Below are 13,160 nucleotides of genomic sequence, written 5' to 3'. Positions count from 1 at the left end.
AAAGTTCTCCATATTCCTTTTGCAGGTGCACATTATATTTAAAAAACAACAATAACAAACCATACCATTACCCCCAGTGAAGGGATGGAAAAGTACCAAGCGTATTAATGTTATACTGGTCTGTTGGCTATCCTACAAGAAATCAATGTCTCCCAATTGAGACATCAGGGTTCAAGGAGACTAATTGGAGTATCTTTACTTGCCAGGTGACACCAGGTTCTGGTAAGAAGTAAGACTAATTAGTGTCAGGCTGTTAACTGAAAATTCCAACACTAAACCTTTATAGAGTGCCTGCTCCATGAAAAGGGAATGGATGGTAGAGAGATGCTAGGAGGAGGGGTTGGTTTGACAGAGCTGATGAGTTCAGGAGAGTGGTGTGCTGAGCATGACAAAGGTCTAGTTACCAGGAACACTTACTTCTCTTTACCTGGTTCTGCCACCTGAGCTTCAAAATGGCCTCCTAGAGCCCTTTATTTAAAACAATTCAAGGAGCTTTCATTTTGTGCATTCATGAGTCAAGCAAATATTAATTTGAACAGTAGAACACTGTTCATAGTATCTCCCAGGGAGTAATAAAAAGGCAGAGAAGATTCTCACTCTTAAGAACCTTGCACTCTCAAGTTCATCATATCTCAGGCTGAACTTACTGTTTTCCCCACCTGCAAACCATCACCTCCATCGACCCCGTCTCAGGCAATGACTCATAGTGGTCCTACCCAGAAATATGGAAATCAGCTTTGAACTCTTTTCTCCCATGTCTTACTTCCCCATCAGATCCTCAATCCGTTCAATTCTTCTAGGTTACATCTTGATTTCACCCTGGCCCAGGCCACTGCCTCTCTCCTGAGAAGATGGTGGCTTCCTTACTCCTGCTCCAGCTTTCCCTTGCAGCATCTCACCAGGGTGCTGTCCAGCTGAAGGCCTTAGGAGGCTCCACGGTGCTTTTGGGTGTGTAGGGCCAGATACCACCCACTCCCCTTGGTGAACCACCTCTTGCCTTTCTTGCCTCTTACATCCTGCTCCCGCCCCACTAAGTTCCAGCACGTTGAGCTTGTCTACTTTCCTCTATGTACCTTCCTTCCCTTTCCCTTCCTGAGGCTGTTCCCACCTTAACCTCGTTACTCTAACCTTTCATGTCCCAGCCGAAGTGGTCATTTCTTCCCACGGACGTGTGTTTATTCCTCCTCTGCGCCCTCATTACTTTATTTCTGACTCTTCTCTGACATATTTAACCATTGCTCCTTCTGTCTAAAAATATGGACATGTCAAGCTTGGCAGGTACACACACACACACACACACACACACACTTGAAAATTTATTTAGAGTGTATTTGTTACTGGTCTCAAATCTGTTTAAATCCTTTGTATTTGCTCTTCTTACACGAAACTTAATTCAGTATTCCCTAATCCATAAAGACACTTTCTGGGAGGCTGGAGAGATGGCTCAGTTGTTAAGCACAGCTGTGTTGTTCTTTCAGAGGTCCTGAGGTTGACTCCTAGCACCCACATGGTGGCTCACAACTGCCTATAACTGTAGCTCCAGAGAGAGCCCACTCTTCAGGCTTCCATGGGCACCTTCAGTTACATCCACATCCACTTACAAATAAAAATAGATATTTAAAAAATGGCTTCTGTTTTTGTTTGCTTCCTGTGTAGCCCAGGCTGGCCTCTACTTTGTAGTTCTCCTCCCTCTCTGCCTTGCCTGGCTCTGTTGTCTTTATTAAAACCAAACTTAGTTCTTCTCAAAGACCTGATGAGACAAATCCACTGAAGATTCTTATGGTTGATGAAGGTGTAGTTGAGACAAATAGAGGAAAATAGGTCATAAAAATGGAGAAGTAGCTGGGCATGATGGCACACAGCTTTAGTCACAGCACTTAGAAGGCAGAGGCAGATCTCTGAGTTGGAGGCCATCCTGGTCTATATAGCAAATTCCTGGCCAGTCAGGGCCACATAAGGAAAGACTCTTTCTTAAAATACAAAACAAAACCAAAAAACTGGAAGGGTCATTCATTTAGGTTGTTTTCCAAGTAAAGGAAAAAAAAAGAAGGCTAAATCCCTACTGTCTGTCTGTCTGTCTATAAATAAGTAAATAAATAAATGTAACTGAAAATCATTGTTAAGTGTGACTTATGTCAGAAAGCTAATACATCAAATATTGGTAAATGTTCAAGTTTTTAAGTTGTCTCCTTACATTATGATTTTATGAACATTCAGTTAAACCTTTCTGAACTAACTATTTAATATATTAACCAAGCCAGTCCTGGTCCCTACTCTTCAGAGAAGAGGGCTTTTGCCATGTGTCAGGAAGCTCTCTCACTTGGCTCCCTGACCCCTTTGACTTCTCACTCTTTTTGTCACCCTTGATTGAAGGGGGCATTTAAAGGCAAACTCAGGGATGCCAACTGCATTGCTGATCAGATCTTCATTCTCTTAGAATGCAGAATAAAGTCTTCCTTGTTGAGACATCCAAGAGCTTTTGACATTCACTCACGCTTCACTTCTCCAGCCTCACTTTCTACTGGCCTTTACTTAGTGGTGCCAATCTAACAATTACATCCTCTTTTCCTCACGTACCTTGGCTATATTAACCTTCTTAGTGCTCTTTTTCTCTCTGAACTGTGCATTTTTTTATTTGTGTTCTACTTGCTCTTTTTCATCATAGATCTACATGAGTTATCAGTAATAACCATTCCAAGGACTCAATGTTATGCTGTCTTGAAATTTCCTTTGCCAAAGAAACTCATTTATTATTTTAAAATTTAGCCCCAGGCCAGTTCTTCAGATATAGGCAGAAGGCAGCTAGATTCTTTGCCAAATGCTTGAGGCCTAGTTCATAATACAGTCTTTGTTTTCTCTGAAACTTCTCAAGGCAGGCCTCTGCAGTCCCCAGTACTCTCAGCACCACTGTCTTCCAGGTTCCTACTAGAATGACATGTTAAATTCTGCTTACAGCATATAATGCTTCTTTTAATCTGAAGTTCCAAATTCTTCCACATCCCTCAAAACAAGACAAGATAAAACAAAACAATAACAAACACAATCAGGTTTTTCACAGGCAATATTCCATTTCTGGAACCAACTTTTGCATTAGTTACATTTCTGCTATTTCGATAAAATATCATAACCAGAAGCAACATAAGAAAAGAGTTTTATTTTGGATTACAGTCCAGAGGGTTAGAGTCCATAATGGTAGAGACAGCATGGTAGCAGTAGCTGAAGCAAAAACTCCCTGATCGTATTGTATCAGCACACCAGAAAATGGAGAGATCAAACTGAAACTGGGGTGATGTTATAAACTCTCAAAGCCTGTCCCTCATGATGTACTTCCCCCAGCAAGACTCCTCATCCTGAAAGTTACACAACCTCCCTGAACAACACTATGAATTGGGGACCAAGTGTTCAAATAATAAGTTTATGGAAACATTTCTCATCTAAACCATCACTAGGGGGAAAGGTTAGCATTCACTTGTGTGTGCTCACACACATCACATGCATGTACATTGATTTCATGGGCACACATGCCTTCCAGCCATGGTGGGCTCTTACCTTCTGGAGCCATAAGCCAAAATCAGTGCTTTTATCTATAAGTTGCTTTTAGTAATGTGGGAAATTAACAATACAGAGCCAGGTAAAAATACAAGGGAATTTAATAGGGAAAAGCCTTACTTACAGAGCGACCTAGCCAGCTGGCGGGCAGCAGTAAGTATAGCAAGCCTAAGACGAAAGTGAAAGCAGGCCGCCACATAAGCGTTCCTCCTTTTAAACTTTCCCAGGTGTGGCCACCCTGACCACACCCTCCCAGGCATGGTCAGGCACACCTGTAGCCAGCCCCTAAGCAGGCGTGGCTACAGAATCCCCTACAATGGTATTTTTTTTTATCACAGCATCAAAAAGCAACTGATACTCATACCATCTTCCTTGGTGCCAATACTACACTACAACCAACAATGCACGTGTTACAATTTTCCTTACGCTCAACAACATCTGCTTTTTGTTTTCAAATAATGAATCAATTTGGTTTTAGTCTGCATTTCCTTGATGTTTAAGATACTGGGCCTTTTGTCACATGCTTATTGTCCATTTGTATGTCTTCTTTGGAAAATGTCTGTTTGAGTGCTTTCTTTTCTTTGTGTTCAGAGGATAAATTTAGGACCTCAACATGTTAGAAAAGGGATTTGTCATTGAGCTATGATTCCAGCACCCACCTACTCATTTTTTAAATCAAGAGTTTGTTGTTGTTATTGAGAAACACACTCCCACACACCCTTTTTGGAATAAAAAAGAGTTGTGTTATTTGCATACTCAGGATATTAAACTCGTAAAATATATGATTTGCAAATATTTCCCTCATTCTATGTGGTTTCCTTTCACTACAACAACTCCTACTCCTTCTTTTCCCTCCTCCTCCTCTTTTTCCTTTCCCTCCTCCTCTTCTTTCTCTTCCTCTTCTTCCTCTCCTTCTTCTCCTTTCTCTTCTTCCTCTGGCCACAGGGTGTGTTTTACTGTGTTCACAGTGAAGCTTGAAGCTCAAGTCTATTAGAGGTGATGAGGTGAGGAATCTCTAGTCCAGGATTTTAGGACATTTCATTCCTCTTTGCCTGCTCAATCTTCTTCTGTACCTCTTTTCTCTTTGACTGACCTAATTGAAACTAGCATTTCTCTCATGTCTGACTTGTCTGCAATTTACTTAAAAGAATCTATGCATCTTGCTCTCAGCCCAGGCTCTTGGTGCTACACTCCTACTGCAAGCGAATTTGTTTTGGTTTCATGTTGAGGCAGTGTATCTCAGTGTAGATTATCCTGGTCTTGGACTTGTGGTCCTCCTGCTTTAGCCTCCCAAGTGTTGGGAACCATGTTACCATGATAGCCAAATAGTGTTCTTTGATGCACAAAAGTGTTTGATATTGAAAGGGTCTAATGCATTTAATATTTTTGTTTTCTTCTTTTGATGTCACATTCAAGAAATCATCACACCAAGTTCAAGCAAAGATCTATAGTCATGGTTAAGACTTGGACAATGTGAGACTTCTATCTAGAATCAGGATGTAAAGATAAAGAATGCCTCTTTCTGTGAGTCAGCCTGGGGGAGAAAAGACAGCACTTGTACACAGCAGTGAACTCTCTGAACTTCAATACCACCTGCTGTCCTGTCAAGTAGGAGATGCTCACCACAACAAGAGAGAACAATCCTAAAAGATTGTAGCATGTACATGATTAAAAGTTCAAATAAATAGAGCAAAAAAATCCAAATGCAAAGAAAATAAGAATACATGAAGAAAAAAGAAACAACTAAAGATGCTGTAATTTAAATCATTATGTAAATATATAAAGGCACCTGAACGGAGTGTTCCACCACCAGTTCATGGACTGGCTCCAGTGATAAGGAGAGGACTTCCTTCCTACTGAGTCCCAGGAAGACCTGAGTGATTTGGCATACCTGCCCACCTCACAAGGACCTTATTGTACTGCCCTGTAAGGGTGAGGGAAAGGATGGGAAGAGGACCACACCTGAGTAGTAACTGTCAAAGTATGTCATGCATACTTTGACTGTGACTCTTCTTAATCTCATAAGCCTCTCCCTATCACCACGTAGGGCATTCCTGGATAGCCACAGTCAAGGAGGAATCTAAGGAGGGAGAGGCAAGTCTGCACTGGCTGGGAATGGCCTTCTGAATGACCTCATCCACCTGGGAACACAGCCAGCTGGGGGAGAAAGGAACATCAGCTCGCCTGCACCACCTCCTCAGTTGGGAATGAACCCAACAATGAGAAATGTTCCTGTTCCAGAGTCTCTGCCTTTCCTTCCAGCAGCTTAGTGACTGCACTGTCATGACACCTCACCTAGATGTCACCATGGTTTCCAATAAGAATGCAGAAAATCAAACAGAAAGGACAAGGCCTTAGGAATGTTGCAAGTCCATGAGCTGATTCATTTTCAGCAGAGGAAGAATCCTAGCATGAATCTGGGAAAGGTTAAATTAACACCACAGTAGAGGTTGCAAGGTGGTCCATGCTGGCTGCCCCTTCTCACCCCTTGTCATACACACGCTGTGTTCTTCCAGAGCCAGAATCCCTTTCCCCAGGAACCAGCAGCCTGTGCTCAGCCTTTCTCGTCCTAAATTAACAGAGCCAGGTGAGGCACTGTGAACAGAGCACAGACATCATCATTGTTCCTACAACCCCACAATACCAGGTAGCTTTCTTCCTCACACCCTAGAAAGTCAGCCACCCATCCCACTGGCTGTGTGATAGTGGGCAAGTTCTGAGTCCCCCCTTCCTTTCTTAATTGAAAATGGATATAAAATAGACACAATTTATTGACTGATCCTTAATTTTCATTACTTTTATTTTATGTATATGGGTATTTCACATGTATGTATGTGCACACACTATATGTATGCAGCACCTGCAGATGCCAGAAGAGGACATCAGATCCCCTAGAAATGAGCCACGAGGGTGCAGGTCCTCTTAACCACAGAGCCATCTCCCCATTCCCTTGGCTGGTTGTTTTTACATCTCCCATCCCCTTTTACTTTCATCACAGAAATTTAAAAGTGTAATCTGTATCACAGGTCTCCTCTGCATGCTTCCTGTTTATGTTAATGGTAGTAATGACCATAACTAATAACTTACTGATCGTTCACAGTACAGCAGAGGAGTTTTCTATCTTTATCTGTTACTCCTGTTAACAGTCTTGTAGGACAAGCGCCACCACTAACAACTGTTTGCAAATGGGGAAACATAGGCACCAGGAGTTAGGGCTTTCCCCAGGTCTCAGAGCAAAGTAATATGCATGGTCAAGTTGATCTGACCTGAAAGCTAGACTGTAACCAACAAGCTCTTCTTCCCAGCTCTCTTCTGTTTGCTCCAATCCCACATATTCTCATATGTTTACCTTGTGCTTTTGTTGTTATTTGTTTGGTTTGTTTTCTTTACAAGTCCTCCTCCCACCCTGATCACACAGCAATGCCTCTGCCCTAAATTCTTTCAACATGATCTGTGGAACACATCTGAGCTCACTGACAGGCTGGTTTGGTCCCGCCAGCGGTAGATCCAGATCTCTGAGTCTAGGTGAGGCCTGAGACACTGCATATCTGTCAGCTGTGAGTGCTCTGCTGCCTATTACTTGTCGAAGCCAGGATCCAGTAGACACACACACACACACACACACACACACACACACACACACACACACACACACACACACACACTTGACCATGTGTATTTATTTACCAAAATATGGACATTAATTTTCTCTGACGATCCCTTTTTCTCTTGATGTTTCTATACTGTACATTTTTAATTAATGAAAACCTCCCCCTACCCCGTGTGTGTGTGTGTGTGTGTGTGTGTGTGTGTGTGTGTGTGTGTGCGCGCGTGCGTGCGTGCGTGCCTGTGTGTGTGTGTGTGTGTGTGTGTGTGTGTGTTCCAGAATGAGTGCACCCATGTTTGAACCCAAGTGTGTTGGAGGGACATGCCAAACATGTACATGTGAAAGCCAGAGTTCACTGTTGGGTGTCTCCCTCTATTGCTCTCCCCTTTATTTTTTGAGACAGGGTCACTCACTGAAACTGGAGCTCTGTGACTGGATAAGTCAGCAAGCCACCAGCTGCTTTATACATGTTTTTTTTTGTTTGTTTTGTTTTTGTGTATCTTTCCTCTTAGATTGAGTTCTGCAAGAGAAACATTGTATCTTTATTTTTTATCCATTGTGTTTTGTAGTTGTAGTTATATAGTTGGCAGTCAGTATGTGAATAAATGTACTTCTCCAAAGTGAGGTTCTCAAATAGATCTGCTTCTCAGTATACACAGGTCAACTGGTTCTGAGACTTCTTAGGGCAAAATCCACGGAAGTTTGAAAATGGCACAGCACAGTTTTGCATATTACCTATGCATGTCCCTTTATATTTTTTAGATCTACTCTTGATTATTCCTAATATGTAATGCAATATAAAGGTTTTGCAAACCATTGTTTCACTGTATTATTTAGAGAATAATGACATATTCATGTTCCACAGTGATACAGGTTTTTAAGCTTTTCTTGCATGTTTACCATCTATAATTGGTTGAATATGTACCTGCAAAACTCATGGACTCAGAGGGTCAACTTTATCAGTTATTATGCTCAAATTGATGATAAAGAAACAGAAGTTAGGTGATTTTCCCCCCTACGTTACAGAGCTAATGAATGGGAGTCCCTGAACTCAAATCCAAAACATTTAATCTTCTGTTTTACTACAGCTGCCCCATTGAGTATTGGTGATAAAAACATATTTTGTTGCATGTTGGGTCAAGGTGATAGAGAGATGTCTCATAATTGGAAACCACTTTGTCCTTAGCAGACCTTGACAAGGCTCAGGCTTGTTCATCCAGTTATCTTTAACTGATGGAGCCAAGAATCTGAACATCTTTTAAAATATGTCAGGCATTAACTTATTTGTTTGTTAGGATATGTCATATATTTTAGAAAGGGAAATGGGGAAAAATAGGGAGGAAAGGAAGAAGGGAGGGAGGGAGGGAGACAACACCCAGACTGAGATAGAATGCTGTAACACAAATGAATAAAAGACCCAGAGGCTGATATTGGGGTTCAAACTTCAAGCTGAATATCAGAAAAGCAAAGAAGCTGCACTAACTCACCTCTAGCTCAGGCTGAAAGGGCTGATCCAAACACAAGCTCTTCGCCAAGTCTCAAACTGCTGCCTCTCCTCAGTGTGGCTGGAGAACAGATGCTTCATTGAGACCTTGCTTCTATCTGATATACTTCCCTAATGTTGGGATTAAAGGTGTGAGCTATAATTCTGTTTTACACTGATTCACTCTTGTGTAGATCTGGGTGGCCTTGGACTCACAGATATCCCTTAATCCCAAGTCCTAGGATTAAAGGTGTTTACTACCACCTCCTAGCATCTGGCTGCTGGGATTAAAGGTGTGTTCCTGGCTTCTGTGGCTTGTGGCTGACTTTGCTTTCTGAATCCTCAGTCAAGCTTTAATAAATCATAAGTAATATATCACTACAGAATGCAGTCTATAGGGAAGAATCCATATATCCACTCATGCTCTCCTCGGAGGTGACTGCACTTGTAACCGTGAGCCGAGGTCACTCTCCTCAGCCACCATTGTAGTCTCATGGTTCCCATTCTCTACTGGTCTACACTAAGAGACCACTGCACTATCCCATAAGACGAACCTTCATCTCCAAGGAATCTTCGAGCAGTGAGGGAACAAAGTTGTGCACAGGTGGTGACAAGGGGCAGGAACCAAGGGGCCACACCCAATTCTTGGCTTAGGAATTCTGTGGGGCTTTATGGGGAAATACATGCCTTCTAGCCAGAACCCTAAGACTATGTACCCCTATAGTCAGTCCTCAGTTGGTGTGTCAACCTTCGGATCCCTTCACCACCTTCCTTTATTTCAAGGAATGCATCACCTTTGTCTATCTGTTCCCTGGAGCTCCCAGCTCAGTATCTGCATCCAACTCCCAGCCATGCCTGAGCCTGTCATCCTGCCCAGTCCCAGCCATGAAATATGTGCCAGGAGCCAGGGTTTTCCACAGGGAAGTGGTTCTCTATGAAGTGACAGTTGGAAAAGTCCCAACTACCCTACTATGATTGGATTTAAGGCCAACTCCTAGTGACATTATGATACACTCATAGAGCAGTATCACACTCAGCCATCACCGGAGAAGTTTCTTCCCTCAGTAGATGGAAATTAACACAGAGACCCACAACCGGACAATGTGCAGAGAGTGAGAGGTTTTGGAGCACTTTGTCCTAAATGAAATGTCTTCATCAAACCCTTCCCCTAAGGGCTCAACAAATTACATAGAGGAGGAGGAAAGACTGTAAGAGCTAGAGGGGATGACTCCAAGGAAACAGTGCTCTTCAGGCACAGTAAGATTGACATATGTATGAATTAACAGAGAACTGTCGCAACAAGCCCAGAGCCTATCCAGGTTAAAGTCAGGAGGAGTTCCAGCATTGAGACGGGGAAGAGGACACAGGCATCCACCTCCAAACAAGAATTATCTGTAAATGATACCACTTGCAAAGGGAGAATTAATTTTCTCCAGTGGCATTTCACTGAGTACATTAACCAAATTTTCAGGATAGGCCCCATGCCCATTGACCAGCAAAACCCAAACTCAATGGTAATTTTGTAGACTTTTTGTCTCCTATTGCTTTGTTTGGGCAAATTTTTGTCTTATGAGTCTTTTGTTTATATATTTTGGTTTCTAGTTTTGTAATTTTGTTGAGAGCTTGTGCTTATTTTAGGGGATTTTTGTTTGTATTTTAGAGAAAGAGAACAGGCATGGGATCATTCGAGCAGGAAGGTAGGAGGGTCTGGAGGAGGTGGAGAGGGGAAGTGTGATCAGAAAGCATTTTCTTCAATATTAAAACAAATTGAATTCAGCGGGCTCTTATTTTTAATGAAGAATTTAAAACGAGGACATGAAGTTGAGAGGGGGTAGGGGTGCTCTGGGAGATGTTAGGGAGAGCAGGGATATTATTATCTAAGTGCACTGTATAAAATTCTCAAAGGCTTAATAAAATATATTTAAAATAAAGATGCATAAGATACAATGGATTTTTACTATAATTACAACACTAATCAACCTAAGATGATGTTTTACATTGAGGTTGAATCCAGGGTCCCAAGCATGCTAAGCATGAGTTCCACTGCTGAACTACACCACCAGCCGCTAGAATACCTCTTGAGATAATTCTACAAAACAGAACACAATGAACTATAAAATCATTATGTGTCTCCAAAAAAACAAAAAAGTAAAAACCAACCAACCAACCAACCAAACAAAACCCCAAACCCCAAACCATTATGTGAAGTACTGGCAGGAGAGACAAGAACTCTTGGGTTCTTGTATGGCATAACCAAGATGCACCTCGGCAGTGCCCCACGGATTACCAACCACTAGAGCCTTCAACAGCTAGGTTCTTGACTGTCAGAGAATCTCTGCTCAAAAGGATGAGAATGAATTAACTTAGAAGCCCATGAATAAAATTGAATTCTGGCCCAAATTGAGCTTTGACACATCTGGAACCAAATACAGTTCAACCAAACATCTCTATGTTCATCTTTTTAAAAAAGACTCGGTGCATACAGCATTCCTTTCCCCACTGCTCTGAGAAGTTTACCAAAGACAAGAGCACACAAAGCAGGATGCAGACCCTCATTAGCCCATGTTCAGCCAAATAGGTCATTTTATCAGCTTCGTATTGGATCTGAATAAAACACTGTCTCTACTTGAGCCACTCAAGATTACACAAACCCCACTGAATAGCTATTCTCTTTATGGCCACCAGAGGGTCCCACAGCATTAATTAGAAGACAAGGACACACCCATTCCCAGTACAACACCTAGTTTCCTGCCAATAGGAGGAACTGAGAACCCAGCCCCGAAGACTCCTACTTTTGAGGAGTCATCCAACATTTTACAAGAGGTTTGTGCCACTGGAGTTTCAAGGAGTCAAAGTTCTGTGAGTCTGAACACCACCACACACATTCCAATATCACTAATTAAGAAAGAGTAGCCATAGTTCAAGTAACTGCTTCCCTCTGATGTAGTCCCCAGAATTTCTGCCAGTGGTGCTGTTTGTTCTAATGAAGGGAAAGCTTCTAGACTGGCAGTTGACAGCCACACAGGGCACACTGTGGCTCGCAGTTCCAGCCTCAGTGCCAAGTACTGGATTTGGGCAAGCTGGCATTTCATCCCAGCCTAATTACTCAACTCAAGGTGCAGGGTGTGTTTTCTTCTCCTTGGAAGAAAGTCATGGTAAGAACTGAGAAATCAGTTTTGCTGAGGACTAGAAGACAGTAGAAAATCCCATCTTCCCTTGGCCAGCTATTATTCCAGCTGGTAACAAACGCAAACTCAAATGTTAGAACTGATTTTCATCTGGTTTTACACCCCCACCCCCTTCTGATTTATTAACAAACTGGAAAAGGGGCTGGAGGGAGAGCTCAGTTGTTAAGAGTACTGGTTATTTATTCTTCCAGAGCATCCGTTGTGGATGCCCAGCAGCCACAGGGTAGCTCACACCCATCTGTAACCCCAATCCCAGGGATCCAAAGCCTTCTTCTTCTGGCCTCTGTGGGTATTGCATGAATGTGGTGCAGAGCTATACACATAGACACACACACACACACACACACACACACACACACACATACTATTTATATGTAGTACATATATATGTACAAACTTTTAAAACTTTTATTATATATATTTAATAAAAGTTTTAGAAGTTTTTAACAAGACTGGAAATATTTGGGAAAATATTTTTCAAACAGCTAAAATATTTAAAAGATTATTTCAAAAATATTTATGAGGCACGAATGACCCCTCCTTCAGGATGACTGCACATAAATCACTTAATATAATCTCCATCATAACCTCATTATAAAGCTCATCAGAGCCAGATTTCTTTGGGGTAGGAATTTGAAATCTCAGTCACAGGTGAAGAAAAAGATGCAGCAGAGACTTTCCCAAGGCATAATGCAATGACACCACAGAAGTGGGTTCAACAGAGGTCTGCCTGGCTGTCTCCATGCTCCACCTATTAGTAAAAGCCATATCTAACTTGAGTGGAGTACTTACTAAGTGCCAGGAACTCTGCTAAGTGTTCACATGTGTTTTCTTATTAATATTCATAAACTCCCTGTGAGGTGGGTGTCTGCTACCAAATCTCTTTCCAGAAGAGATGGCTGGACCCTTGGAAGGTTGGGTAACATATTCAAGATCTCACAGATAATGAAGGGCAAAGAAAATAGGATTCACTCCCAAATTTATCTTTATCTGCAGAGCCTGCCTAGTTGTTTGTTTATTTTTTCTTCTAGTGCCAGCAGAGATATTTGAACATATCCTTGTAAGTGCTGCCTTTGTAGGTTCATCTCATGTCACCCTTCCCCTTATCGAGGGTGCTTCAGACACAGTGGTGGTTTTCAGTTCTTCTGTCACACTCTCATTCATTCTACCTCTCTTCCCTCCTTCTGGAAACCTCATATCTCTGCCAACAACCCCAGTGCCTCTTCCTCCTCTAAACCTGGGTTTCAATGTCCCCAACTCAGGCGTTTAACCTTCTCTGACCTTCTACCTAAAACAGGTCCTGTCCATTATTCTCAGAGAATCTTTTTTTTTT

Source organism: Cricetulus griseus (genome assembly GCF_003668045.3).
Source record: "Cricetulus griseus strain 17A/GY chromosome 1 unlocalized genomic scaffold, alternate assembly CriGri-PICRH-1.0 chr1_0, whole genome shotgun sequence".
Taxonomy (NCBI): domain Eukaryota; kingdom Metazoa; phylum Chordata; class Mammalia; order Rodentia; family Cricetidae; genus Cricetulus; species Cricetulus griseus.
Note: the sequence above shows the minus strand (reverse complement) of the source record.